At 36.9% G+C, this 14,631-nt stretch overlaps 1 pseudogene; it reads right to left on the bottom strand.

The window, feature by feature from the left end:
• Nucleotides 1-4,393: 4,393 nt before the first annotated feature.
• On the bottom strand, nt 4,394-14,306 carry LOC112630193 (annotated as a pseudogene).
• Between the last annotated feature and the right edge of the window lie 325 nt (nt 14,307-14,631).

Here is a 14,631-nt window from a genome sequence, read left to right as displayed (position 1 = left end):
CAAACATAGCACTAATCCATTTGGCCAATACCCAAACTTGTTATGCTGGTTTTTCAGAAAAGGAGGATCAGACAATTTTTTGAATTCACGTTTATCTCTCCTGCTTATAAGCAAGAATCTCAGGGATGAGGACCAGGTCTGGTTAACTTTTGGTTCTTACAGTCCCTGAATAACAGCATGGTAGTTATTGAGAAAATCCTTGCTAAATTAAACTGGTTGGACCCCATATGGCTTAGGATTAGAATCTTAGAATTTCAGTTTTTAACTGTGACAAGAATTCTCCCTGCAACCTGGAATGACTCAATATTTCCCTTACATATAAATTAGGGATGCTGATTGGAATTGTCTACAAAAGACTGTAATATTTTAATACCCAAAACTGAATATTATAAAATATCCTTTATGACTATTACATAATAGAGAAAACCACAAAGAAAAGAGGTTTTCATTTGTTATGATTTCTAAGCTTAATTTCAAATTTTATCTTTTTTATAAAAATGTCTTCTGGAAAAAAATTTTAGGGTTTGGAAGTTTTCATTCAAGTTTCAATATGAGAAAATCCTAGAACAGTGGAGAATCATATGATATTGGACAAGATCCAATTTTCCAAAGAAGGAAGCAGAATTTCTTTTGCACATTTCTAGTCTTTTTCTACTGTTTTAGGTGGTAGTATCTTCTTTATTTTGTTACCTGTATGGCAAAAATAGAGAACAAAATGTGTGACCACAGGAATTCTAAGCTGAATTTATGATCGTGAGAGAGACATGTTTAGGCATCACAGAGGGATGTACTTTGGTCTCTTCGGGACAATGAAGTCATCCTAAGAGTGGTTATGTCTTGCCTTAATGAAATCATGGAAAGATTTCTATTTGAAACTACCACAGGTAGAACAATACATTCGTGAAATGATAGTTTTCTTCAGTGTATAAGGATACATATATTGAAGAGTAACTCTATGTGGAAGATGATATTGAAGCTTGAAGGGACTATTAAATAACCCCCTGGTTTTCCCTCTTGAATTCTAAATCAATTGAGATGGGCAAAGGAGTGAGCCAGATGAACATAAAAGTAGGACTCCCAGGGAACATGTGACAACAATGAGCTTCCCGATTATGAGCCCTGGAACTAAGCAAACATATTCACCCACTCACTCTGGGGGAAGAAAAGCAAGCTTACAACCTTTACCACTAAGCTTTCCATATGGTCCACTAGAGCAGATTCTCTGTAGGCAGGCAAATCCCAAAGACCAAGGGGAGAAGAAGGAGCTACACTTGCCAGGTTCTCCTCCAAAACTCACCAATCTTGAAATTAGTCTGCCTCTCCTTGGGAAGAGAGAGTAAAGAGCCTGAGAGGGGAAAATTCCTTTTGAAGGAAAAGAGGAGTGAGGAATAACAGCACTTCTGGCCCCTATCAGCGCCACCAAATGATGTGTACTTGGCACACTCCTGAGTGTGGGATTATAGGGGTGAGCCACTGTGCCCAGCCTTTTTAAACTTTCTTATAGAAATATCTTTTCAAAAATTCTGGATGCTCAAAATGATGATATTATCTCAGTAATGATACTTTCCCTAGAATATATTGTTTGATGTGCTATATTGTTCTACAATGGTTGAGTTCTTAAGAACCTTTCTGTTAAATATGATGGTAACCTTGTTTACTATCCAATTTATCATAATTTATATTTCTGATACTTATACTGACCAGCTGTGGCATGAAAGACCTGCAGAAGATTTTCTTAGATGTTGATGCCTATGAAGAAGACTGAGAAAGAATGGCCAAAGGTGGGAAGCGAGACAAGAAGAAATTCTCTTGGAATCCAGCAGCTTGGGGGAGTAAAAGAAAATTTCCATGGAGGTGCATTTTCTAAGAACTATATTAAAAATTTTTTCCCATCAGTGATTTTGGCTTTGCAAGGTCACTTTCTAAGTGTTTATTTTTAATTGTACCACAGATCATTAGAAATTTGTCTTTTGGCCGGGCGCGGTGGCTCAAGCCTGTAATCCCAGCACTTTGGGAGGCTGAGATGGGTGGATCATGAGGTCAGGAGATCGAGACCACCCTGGCTAACACGGTGAAACCCCGTCTCTACTAAAAAATACAAAAAAAACCCTAGCCGGGCAAGGTGGCGGGTGCCTGTAGTCCCAGCTACTCGGGAGGCCGAGGCAGGAGAATGGCGTAAACCCGGGAGGCAGAGCTTGCAGTGAGCTGAGATCCGGCCACTGCACTCCAGCCTGGGTGACTGAGCGAGACTCCGTCTCAAAAAAAAAAAAAAAAAAAAAGAAAAAGAAAAGAAATTTGTCTTTTACCTTTCTTCTTTTTATTTATTTATTTTTTATTTTGTACAGACAGGGTCTCGCCATGTTGTCCAGGCTGATCATGAACTCCTGGGCTCATGCTATTCTCCAAACTTTGCCTCCCAAATTCCTGGAAATCCAGCAGAGAAGATTCAAGAAGATTCCAGAAGTGATCAAGATATTGATGTTAAACAGTTAAGTAAAATAAGAACTGAAATACATATTTGCCTCTGGCAAGTAAGAGGTTGCTGCATACCTCAATGAAAGTAGTTTTAGTCGAATGGTAGACTGAAAGCCATTTATAATGGGTTCAGGAGTAAATCGTCTGTGGAAATGGAAACTGCTATTATGAAATGTAGATTTCCACTTCTAAAGATTTACTTATGAATAGAATCAAAAAGAAAGTACAAGATTTTACAAGATATGTTAGGTCATAGGAAAATCAAAGGTCAAAGGAAAATCAATGTTCTTTCATAAAAAATTACTACTAATCTAATAAACATACTGAAAACCTATAGTAATTAGTACATTGCTGATGTATTTCTACATAATGGTATCATACAATAAATTACAACTAATTTCTGTGGTCCCTGTAATTAGACCGTACAGTATATGTACATATACAGTACAGTATATGATGGAACTAAATGTGATGAAAAACAATATATACAAGAGAGTTCTGAATGCACCAGGCACTTTATCAAAGGCTTCCTGGAGGGAGTAGGGCTTGGCCATTCATTAAAATTAGGTGGAATATTAAAAAAAAAAAAAAACAAAAAAAAAACTTGGTAAAAAGGACAAAGATTTTTCAGGATGGCAATAGAAGGAAAAAAGGTATTGATCAAGGCATAGCACTTAGAATGCAATTTTTGTTTTTGAAATATGAAATTAAATGAAAATTCTTCCCATTGCCTGTTCCTCCTTCAGAGGCCCCAAACAATTGCTCAGCCTCAACCTTCTTCTTCTTCTTGAAAAGACTCCCAACCCTGGAATTATTAGTCAAACTAGACATGGGTCAGGGTGGGAAAAATAAAACAGATTGAGGTGGTTTATGTGTTCTTCTTTTTCTTTACCTAAGAACATATTTATAATATATCACAGGTAGTGATTACTATGTACAAGACACTAAATCAAGCACTTTTTCCATATTAACTAACTTTTATAATTTAATCCTCACTATAACCCTATAAGAAAAGTATTTCTATTTTGCATTTTACAAATGGGAAAACTAAGACATAGACAAGGTAAGTAAATTACCCAAGGTTATCCGCTGGTAAGTAGCAGACCTAAGATTTAAACCTAAGCAGTCTGGTGCCTGGGGCTAGGCTCTCAAATGCTTTTCCTCTGCTGCCTTTATCCTTTTTTCTATATTTCTTGTTATTTTCCACTAAGTAAAAGTAATACAAGCTCAAGATCCCAAAAAATAAATAAATAAATAAATAAAATCAAAGTATGCTGTCTTATAATGAAAACAATGGTCCCAAACCCCACCTCTACCTTCAACCACTGCTTTTTAATATTTTTATGTTTATATAAGTATGTTTTAATGTAAATTTTATAAGTAATACATCTTTATATTATAAATACACATATCCTGAAAGGTAAATACAAACACGACAAAATTCCCACCTACCCAATGGTACAGACATCTTAGAAAATTGACAAATAAATAGCAAAAGCCTCCCTGCTTCTCACCTATCCCAAAGGTAATTATCAATCCCAATTTGTGTAATTCATCTTAAGAAAAAGAATATTTGCACATAACCAAAATAGATGTATCCATTGATATACTTCTTTTAAAAAGCACACAGAGTAAATGTATCATCTTTATGCACTGTGCTGTGCTTTGCTTTTTTTCTTCTATAATGATAATTATTTAATTTTTATACAACAATATTTATTATTTGAACAATCTCTAAAGAGTAGGTGTTTCACAGATAATGATATATGTACAAAAAAATGAATTAAAACACACCCAAAGCCATGTGGTTTGGGGCTAATTCCTTGTTACGTGTTTTTACTTAATATAAATATGGGTATGTCCTGTGAGCCAGGAAGTATGGGAGAGTACAAAAGAGTACAAAATGCGGTCCCTGTCATTAGTAGCTTATTGTGAAGGTCCAAGAAGATGTCAAGTAAAGGCAAATGTGCGTCACTGCCACCCTCTGCCCTGCTCTTTGGTCAGGGCCTCCAGTGCTTTGTTCTGCAGCTGCAATCTTAGGCCTGTCCTCCCACTGTGCTCTGAAGAATATAACTTTTCTGGAAGAAATTCCCTTCTTCAATGCTTTAGGCCAGTTAGGAGTCTCAAAATAAGTGGACAGAATATCAAATACCTGATTGATGGCCACCATCCCTAAATGATAGTTATTTCCATGTTGGTGTCTGATCATGTATCCCTGGAATGACAGACAAGTGGGCTGTCGTGAAAGAGTATTCCTGGGCCTTTCAAAATGTCACCTTCTTCTGAATGCTTTCATCTACAAGTCCATCAAAGATACAAACTTTGTTTATATCAACATCTTCAAGAGTGTATTCTGAGTTAGGAGTTGGAAACACAAGGGTTTCCAGAGGAAGTAAACTAAAAGAAGTCTTCTTTTATGTCTAGTAAGTCACTAGAAAATTCATCTTCACTCTTCACACAGGGCACTGTCTACCGAGAATCCAGTCAGGCAGATCCAAATTGGCCTATTAGATTTCGTTTGACCCATACAACCTTCATATCTGTCCAGCCAGTCTACTCAATTCCTTCTTTGATATGTGGTAGGTCATACTCAAATCGATACACAGCCTTTGTCCTGAGTGTTTGTCTTCCAAAAGAATCTCTTTGCTTAGAGATCTCAGAAAATATTTGCTGTGTTGGGGGCAGATTCCTGGATTTTCTGCACAATTGGCTTTTCTTCTTTCTTTTTCTTATTTTCTTTTACTCTTCTTTACCGCAACTCTCTTTCCCCAGTGTCTCTGTTTTCCCTGGACATTTTTCTTATGATATCCAAAACACCAAATTGTTTGAGAATGAGCACCATCCTGCACTCTGGTGGTCAGGGTCTCTCCCTCCTGGCATTTGCATTCTGCATCAATCTGCAGAAACTGGAAACTTTCAGATATTTCAGGTATTCAGATATTTCAGATATTTCAGGTGACTGTGCTCTAAGCACTCCCTTCTAATTCACAGTCCATGTGCCTAGTCCATGGATCCCATCATGCACTTTGCTTTTTTCAATTGAAAATGTGTCTTCAATCTTTTTCCACGTCAGGACACACACATCTACTTCCCTTTCTTTTAAAGGTTGCATGATATATAGTAAGATTACACTATAATTTACTTAATCAATATTTGTATATATTGATGGATACTTTTAATGTTTCCAGTTGTTTTAATTTTCAAGTTGTTGCATTTTTCTTAGATTTGTTGTGAAATTGAAAGAGTTAATGCGAGTAAAAAATGTGTTTTTTCTCTCTAGCAGAAATCCAATTATAAAAATCTAACAAAAACAACTGTACATAAAAGTCAAGACCTAAATATGAAGAAGACTGAAATGTGGCATGATTTTAAGTAGTTAGTACAGTGTCAGCAAATATATTGACTTTTGCGCTAGGAATTTTTTTAGCAACACATGGCTGTAACATTGGATGTATAAAGAAGCCCTTGTAATCTCAGCGTTCTAACTCACCAGTGAACAGTTCTGTGTGTAACAATGGGGAGAGGAAATGGGTGAACAGACTGATGCAATACATACACATATATCAAAAAAATAACTCTCCTCCTTTTAACTTTACTTCTCATTACTGCTCTTTCTCCCTGTCAACGGGGGGTCCAAATATTCTCTAGGCACCACCAGGAAGATGAGCTGACAATGGTCCCAACCACACATACACACATACACACACACACACACACACACCTCTCAAAGCTCCCTTCCATATATTCTGAGCTATAGCTGCCTCTACTTTACTCTGTCTCATCCTTCATCTTGCTCCCATCCTCTTTCCAATTTCCAGATATTTTTTAAAATCTAATTTTGTCTTCCATCCTCCTATCTTTCCTAGGCATTCATTCCATCTTGTGTTTCTTTACTGTAATTTTCATAGAAAATTAGCCTAAACTGGAAACCACAGGGAAGATATTTTTAAAGAGATTAGTGATTGTTAATTACAGTTATAGCCTAAAGACTATATTAAGATGAAAGAGAGGAGAAACACAGGAAATTCTGAGAATAACTGATGAATCAGTTCCTAAAGAGGGCAGTAAAGTTGGATTCAGTGTGTAAACAAAGTTCTTTAGCAAGGAAAAAAAGATTCATTCATTTCAAAATTCGTTACTGAAGTTCTACTATATTCCAGCAATGTCATAGCCACTGGAAAGTATAGTGGTACATTTTTTTAAATCCCATTTTTATGGATCTTGCATTCTAGTCAGAGGAGGCAAACAAAATGAATGTACAGAATGTTAGATGGTAGTAAGCACTATGGAGAAGATTAAGACATAAACGGGAAATAGAAAACAATGTAGAGTATCAAGCAATTTTAAATAAAGTGATTAGAATGCCTCAGTGAGGACAGGCATGGTGGCTTACGCCTGTAATCCCAGCACTTTGGGTGACTGAGGTGGGTGGATCACCTGAGGTCAGGAGTTTGAGACCAGCCTGCCTAATATGGTGAAACCCCGTCTCTACTAAAAATACAAAAATTAGCTGGGTGTAGTGGCAGGCGCCTATAATCCCAGCTGCTTGGGAGGCTGAGGCAGGAGAATTGCTTGAACCCGGGAGGCGGAGGTTGCAGTGAGCTGAGATCATGCCATTGCACTCCAGCCTGAGGGACAAGAGCGAGACTTCATCTAAAAAATAATAAAAATAAAAATAAAAAGGAATGCCTCTTTATTTTTAATGATAAGAAAACATTCAAGCAACAATCCAAAGTAAGTAAAGGGAAAGCCAGGCAAATATCATGGAGAAGACCGTTCCAGGCAAAGGGAACAACAAATGCAAAGGCCCAAGGCCGAGCAAGGCCACTGTAGTCAAGGGACAACAAGGAGATGAACGAGTGAGGAGAATAGTGGGCCATGAGGTCAAAGAGGCAATGGTGAACCCAATGGTATGGAGCTTTAAAGGCCATTGCAAATACTTTAGCTTTTGCTTGGCATGAAATGAGAACACATAGATAGTTTGGGGCAGAAAACATAATCTGATTTACATTTTTAGCAGAATAACTCCAGATACTATGTTGAGAATAGATTGCAGGTGCACAATGTTGTGGGAGAAAGAGGATAAATTAGGAGGTTATTGATATAGTCCAAACAAGAAATGATAATGACTTGGCTGGCAAGGATAACTCCAAAGTGTATAGCCTAAAGAGCTGCAAGGATGCGACTTGCCATTACCTGGCATGGGGAAGATGATGGGACAACTTCAATCAGTGAAGTTTGAAAAGTGTGTTGGATACCCAGTAGAGATGTTTAATAGGTAATAAGAAATAGGAGTGTAGTTCAAGAGTTTGGGTTAGGCTGGAGATACAAAAAGCACACAGCTGATAAATATTGACTCATTTTCCCTTATACAGAAAAGAAGGATGGATACTACCATGGGAAGTTCTATAATGTAGGGAAGAGAAATTGCTAATATCTGATGGTCTCTATTTTGTCTATGAAAACTGAGGCAAAGTAATCTACTAAAAGAGAAAAGGTTGAGGCTGTTAACCCACATTTAGTGAAAAAAATTGCCAAGCAACACTGAGGGCTCCGCTGGACTTGAAAACCCTGTTTGCAGTAGTTTTAGTTGGTAGTTATACAGTCTTACTTCTGCACTGTTCAGTAGCCTATATGTTCAAACAGGGAAGAGAGTTCTTGAACTCAGTCTTGAGGATTTATTGCAGTAATGTGGAAAAAGAAAAGAGTAGCAGAAAATTAATAATTCTGGCGAGGGTATCATAGAGTTGATGACCATAGAACCCAAACTGAGTGAGAAACATGCATAATAAGGATAGTTAAAAAATAGGAGGATGAAGAAAAGTTGGTTAATGGGCATAAAAATACAGTTAGAGAGAAGAAATAGATTCTAATATTCGATAATACATTAATGAACAATAATAATAAATTATCATTAACTATAATTGTAATTACTATATATTTCAATATATATCATATATAAGACATACATAAGGTATACTACATATTTCAATATATATCTTTTATATGATATATATACCTTATTTATATATAATATATAAGTATATTATATATATTTCAAAATAGCTAGAAGAATTTTAATATTCTCAACACAAATAAAAGATAAATATTTGAGGTGATGGATATTCCAATTACCCTGACTTGATTATTATACATTGTATATATGTATCAAAATATCACAAGCACCCCAAAATATGCACAACTATGATGTATCAATAAAAATACAAGACAATAGATAAGAAATTGATGTAGTATACTAGTATAACTCAAATGAGCTAGACATCACGTAACAGAAGTTATGTTTACAGTACCAATAGCTTCATTCACACTAACAAGAACACTACTGAACACACGATATATAGGACATTCAAAGAAGAAAACAAGTTTGTAGTAAAATCGATGCTTTTCATAGTTGTGACATTTAGTTCACTGCTCAAACTATCTTTGCTTTTTCATTACAAACTGATTTAATCTGATTCAAGCCAAAATCCCATATGCTTCTTTCTAACCTTCTCTGGAATTTTTCAACAGACGTAGGCATAATAATATAATTGCGATTGGTCAAGTCCCTTAACAAAGGACAGAATGTCCTCTCGTAGCATTCCAAAGAGATGAGTTTGTCTAAGCTGAGTGGAGTAAAAGAGACGCAATGCTCACAGACATAGAGGCTCTAGGCTTACGTTGACTTGTTTTAATTAAATAATTATCAATATGGAAGCTTTTTTGAAAGAGTCTACCAAACATCAAAATTTTTAAAAGATAAATCTAGAGACTAATGAGTGTCTTTTCCATTATGCTTCCAAAAATACCAGGGTGTTAAACAGGTTTATAACAGGTGGATAATGAGAAGGAATTCTCAAATTACATTCACAGAATTCACAGCCTGGCAGTAAGAGAAACCATATCTGGCTAGTTTAAGGATAAAGAGGACTGTATTGGAAGGATACTGAAAGCAACTAGAAATCCAAAGATGAGCTGAACAACCAAGCTTGGGGAGAATAGGAACCAGGGCTAATTGTAGACTGAGAGGTAGGAGCTGATGGGACTTAGCTTTAGAGAGCTGTTAACACAATTCAGCTTCCGCCCCCTTTAGGCTCTACATCTCTTTGTTCAAAACTCCAAATTCTTGGTAGAATGAAAAAAAATGGTCACCTAAATTAGATGCTCAACTCTGCATGAATGGGCAGGATGAGAACAGGAAGGTGGGGAATGATAATGAAGTTTAGAAATGGAGATTCTGAGAGATCATTCCTTTGTACAGTAGACAGTGTCCAGAAAAGATAAACTATTGGATCAAACAGCCACAGGAGGTTTCTACTACAGGGAAAGACTGGCGATAAGACAAGGAACTTCAAAGGTAAAGAATAAGAAAGAAAAAGAAAAAAGATTGAAGAAAAGACATAGCCAAGGAATCTAAGTATCAGAGAAGAAAATGATACGGAAACAGAGGTGGGAAGGACGTGCCAGAGTTAGCTGGTCCAAGATGTAAGAAAGAGTACGCATTCCAGGAGAGACATCATTCATTGTGAAGAGTCCTGAAGTAGGGGAGAGCATGTCGTGTTCGCCATGCTGGTAGAAGTCTGTATAGCCAGAGCACAGGGAAGCAATATGGAGAAGGAAATTTAGATGGTGAAAAGCCTCAGAGACAATGTTAGGATTTTGAACTTGATTCTACAGGCAATGGGGAGCTGTAAAAGCATGGCTGACAGAATCAGATATGCCTTTTAAAAAGACCACCCTGACTGCAGCTGATTTAGCCACAGTCACCTGTAGGCCACCTGATACAGGAAGATGAAGGACATTAGGATTAGACAGTGCAGGGTTAGATGCCTGGTGCTACCGGCTGCTTGTGTGGTGTCAAGTATTATGTTGGTGCAAAAGTAATTGCAGTTTTCGCCATCAAAAGTAATGGCAAAACTGCAATTATTTTTGCACCAACCCAATAAGATACTTAACCTTTGAAATCTCAATTTTGGCATTTGTAAAGTAAAAATAACAAAATCTACCTTTCAGAGTTGTTGTCACTATTACTAAACATAAGCATAAGTTTTCCAGAGCATCACAAACAATAAATAAGAGTTACTTCTCATATTACTATCTTTCCAACTTTTTATTTGCCATCTAGTTTTCCCTCATCTCTTTTCAATTCTGCTGGCATTCATTGAATACTTACTGAATGTCATGTAAAGCTGAGTGCTTTATAAGCATTTTCGCATCTGAGTCTCAAAGCAATTCTCTAAGCTAAGTACTATTATTATCCCATTTTTGAAGATGCAGATACTGAAGTTTAGAGACTTAAGCAACATACTCAAAATGAGACTTCTAGGAACAGAATTGCTCTTTGAAAGCAGAAACAAGTTCCAATTTCTACTGCAGGGTCTAGTTCATTACTATTCAGACAACAGACAACCAGGTTGTATTGGATGAAAGAATGGATGAAATCCTCATTTGGAATCTCAGAAGATGTAAAGAATCCACATAAAAGTCCATAGGAGAGTTAGAAAATGACTATTTCTAAGTAGCTTAATATAAGTACTCTTTTGCTTTATTTTTTATTTTGAACTTATAGATCAGTGTATTGTTTAGCAGTTCCTGTGTAAGAAATCACCCTGAAATGTAGTAACTTAAAACAACTGTTTGTTATAGTTTGTATTTCCTGAGGGTTCTAAATAAAGATCAGAAGTCTAGCTGGACTAAAATTAAGATATCCACAGGCCTGTGTTCCTTCTCGTGGCTTTAGAGAGGAATCTGTTTCCTTGCCTTCTTTAGATTCTAGAGGCCACCTACATTCTTTATCTCATGACTCCTCCCTCCATCTTGAAAGCCAGCCATATACCATTTTCAAATCTCTCTATGATATCTACCCTGGCTTCCATTACCCCATCTTCTCTGACTCTGAGTCTCCTGTCTCCCTTGTGATTATAATAAACTCACCAAGATGATCCAGGATAATCCTCCCATCTTAAAATGCTTAGTCACATCTTCAAAGTCCCCTTTGCCATGTAAAATAACATATTTACAGGTCCTGAGGATTAGGATACGGACATCTTTGCAGGATAGTGAAGCTAATTTTGCCTTACACAGACAGCTTCTCTTACCTACCTGGCAGTTGGCAGATTGTCAGCCCAGATGCCTCAGTTTTCCTCCACAGGATCTCTCTTTCCCCCTACAGGCTTGTTCATGCTCATAAAACGTGGTCGTCTCAGGCCTTTAGCTCAGCAAGAGGCCAGGCTCCAAAGCACAAGCAGTTTTCACATTTGCTTATGTCCTTTTGACTAAAACAAGACACATGGCCACCCCAGACTCAAGAGGTAGAAATATATACCCCACCTCTTTATGGGAGGAGTTGTGACATCACATTGTAAGAACCTGGATGCAACAAATGGGAAGAATCTGTGGCTACTTTTACAATTTACCAAAATTAACATAATATGTGAGTGAGAACTTCTAAGACCTTCCCTCTTTGATTGCAATAATTGAGGTTTTGCACAGCTATTTCCTTTGCCTAGAATGCTCAAAATGCATTATCTTTTCCTGGCCAAATTATTTACCCCTTTCTTATTATAGCTTCGGTATGAACACCTCCAGGAAAATTCTTCTAACCCCAAACCCCATATTGTTCCTGGTGCTTTATCTTAGTGTTGTCATTATAGTAAGTACTTCCTCCTAATATAGCACTTAGCACTCTGTATTGAAATCACCTGTTTATCTTCTTGCCTTTCAACCTAGACGATAAGCTTCTTGTGGACAAGAAAATGGGTCTTAGTTTTTCACACATTCTCTGTGACTTAGCAATGTATCCTGTATATAGTAGGTTAAAAAGGTTTTATTGAATACGTGTATTAACACATATTCTATAAACTCTGATTATAGAGTTTCATCTACCCTTTTATCCCTCAATTGCTACTAATTTTTTTAAAATAGGTTTCTTTACTTAGTGAGTCTTTAATCCCATAGTTTTTTTCCTACTTTGGAACCTAGCCTTTCATTGATCAGCTAAATAAGAAAGGAAGGAATTTCTAGTACTAACCATCAGTCATAGAAAAAGTTTTCCTTAGAATAAAAAGCTGAATTGTGATTTTGGTACCTTGATAATACAAATTGGTTGTGTGACATTTAGTAAATCCACAAATTGCTGCCAAGGATGTTGATTTGACAAACTAGACATCTCTAAGGCTGTCTTCAGCTGGGTGGTCAGTCAAAATTAGGAGCTCAGGGATAACTTGACTGATATTTCTTCAAACTAAAACCAAAATAAAAGTTGAGGTATTTTGGGATGTTTCCAGGAAGGTCTTAAGAGGCTGCCTGATTGCTGTTAATACATAAGGCAGAAGGCAAAGATTTCCAAAATTACATGACTCAAGGGCTAAGACTCCAGAACTGCAGACACAACATGAGTAAGCAGACCACTCCAAATTGCCAGTGGAATTAAGGAATTAAAAAGGAGATGGTGAGTTACAAGAAACAGAGCTTGTTTGGGGAATGGATACTCTGTGTGCCTGTAACCAAGAAAGCCAGCTATAATACAAGCTAAAATGAAATGTACAGATGTTTAGTATAACGAAATAACCAAGGAGGAACCCACCCCTGTGTTATTCTCCTATGTAATATGTCATGTTCTACAGACCACGCTTGGAAGATGGATGGTTGCCCTGCACATTTTTTAGCTCAGGTAATGATATTTTTATAACCTGAGTTATGAAGGACAAAAATATATAAAGACAGCATTGAAGTCCAAAGACAATCAAGTTAGCTGATGTTTAAGTATCTTGAGAGTGTTTCTATGCCAATGTTAAAACTGTCACTGTTAATGCACTGAATATTTTGCAGGATCTCAGTTCATCAAACCTTAAAACAGATCACAGTTTAACAACAATAACAACAAATTCTAGGCTTTTTGAGAAAGGTTCTGAATTCCAAGTCTGCAAGGAGAATATACAATAAAAGGCACATTCTTATCTATTTGGAACTTATTCATGAGCTCACCCATGCAAATTGGCTACAGCCTATACATTGTCATTAATTTTGAAGTCTTGCATTTAAAACCTCAAAGATATAATTCATTTAATCTTGGTGACAACACTGAGAGGTGGGCATTATTATTACTACACTCGTTTTTCAAATGCAAACTTGGCACAAAACATTTAGCTAATTGTCTAAGGTTACAAAATTATCGTATAACATACTTGAATCTAACCTATTCCCTCAACCCAAGCACTACACTGCCTCTCTTAAAATATACCATGTCACTTGTCCTAAAGTGTATATTTAGCATGCTTGCACATGGAGAATTTGGAAACATCCTAATATGGTCATTTCGATTTAACAAATATTTCTTGAGCCCATGTTAAGTATAAAGTTCTTTATTAGACTTTCCCCCCCCAAGAAAAAACTTCATGAAAAATATATATCAAGTGATGGTTTACTGGTTTTATAATTTCTCTTAAACTAATTTTACAATTGTCTCATGAACTAATAGAGACAAGTATAAATCTGTGCCCACAAATTTAGAAATGTTGGAAATAATACTTATTCATTACAATTCAACCTATTTAAATCATTGCCACAGCTTCCCTGTGTTCACCTAGCAAGAAACCCTTTCTACTGTGTTGCTCTTCTCCTCCAGCATTGTCAGGGACTTAGTCTTACGTCATGCCAGATTCTTGGGGTTGGGGATAAATTAGTCCCTTTGTTATCTCTTAGAATCTCTGAATGTCCATTTCCACAACTTGTGTGGCTCCTGTAAGTCTGATTCCTCTGTTGTGTCTGTGCTCCACGTTTTGGGTAAGGGAATCACAGGCAAGGCTGGGAGCCCTCAGACCCAGGACCATTTTCCTTTGATGCCCCATTTTTGCCATGTTTCTTGGACATGATCTTGTCATGTCTCTAATATATGATCTTGAAATGGGGCAAGCTTCTCTTCTGATCACAGATTTCTGATCACTGACCCCAGATTTCTCTAGCACAACCAAAATTTCTTCTTTCTGCTGGATCTCAATACCAATACATGCAATTGGTATATTTCATGATGCTGAGGTTTGGGGTGTGACTGATCCCATCACCCAGGTACTGAGCATAGTATTCAAAAGTTACTTTTTCAGCACTTGCCCCACTCCTTCCTTTCCATATTGTGGAGTCTCCACTGTCAATGTTGCC

Source organism: Theropithecus gelada, chromosome 8, assembly GCF_003255815.1.
Source record: "Theropithecus gelada isolate Dixy chromosome 8, Tgel_1.0, whole genome shotgun sequence".
Lineage (NCBI taxonomy): Eukaryota > Metazoa > Chordata > Mammalia > Primates > Cercopithecidae > Theropithecus > Theropithecus gelada.
Note: the sequence above shows the minus strand (reverse complement) of the source record. Positions and strands in the feature narration are given on the sequence as shown.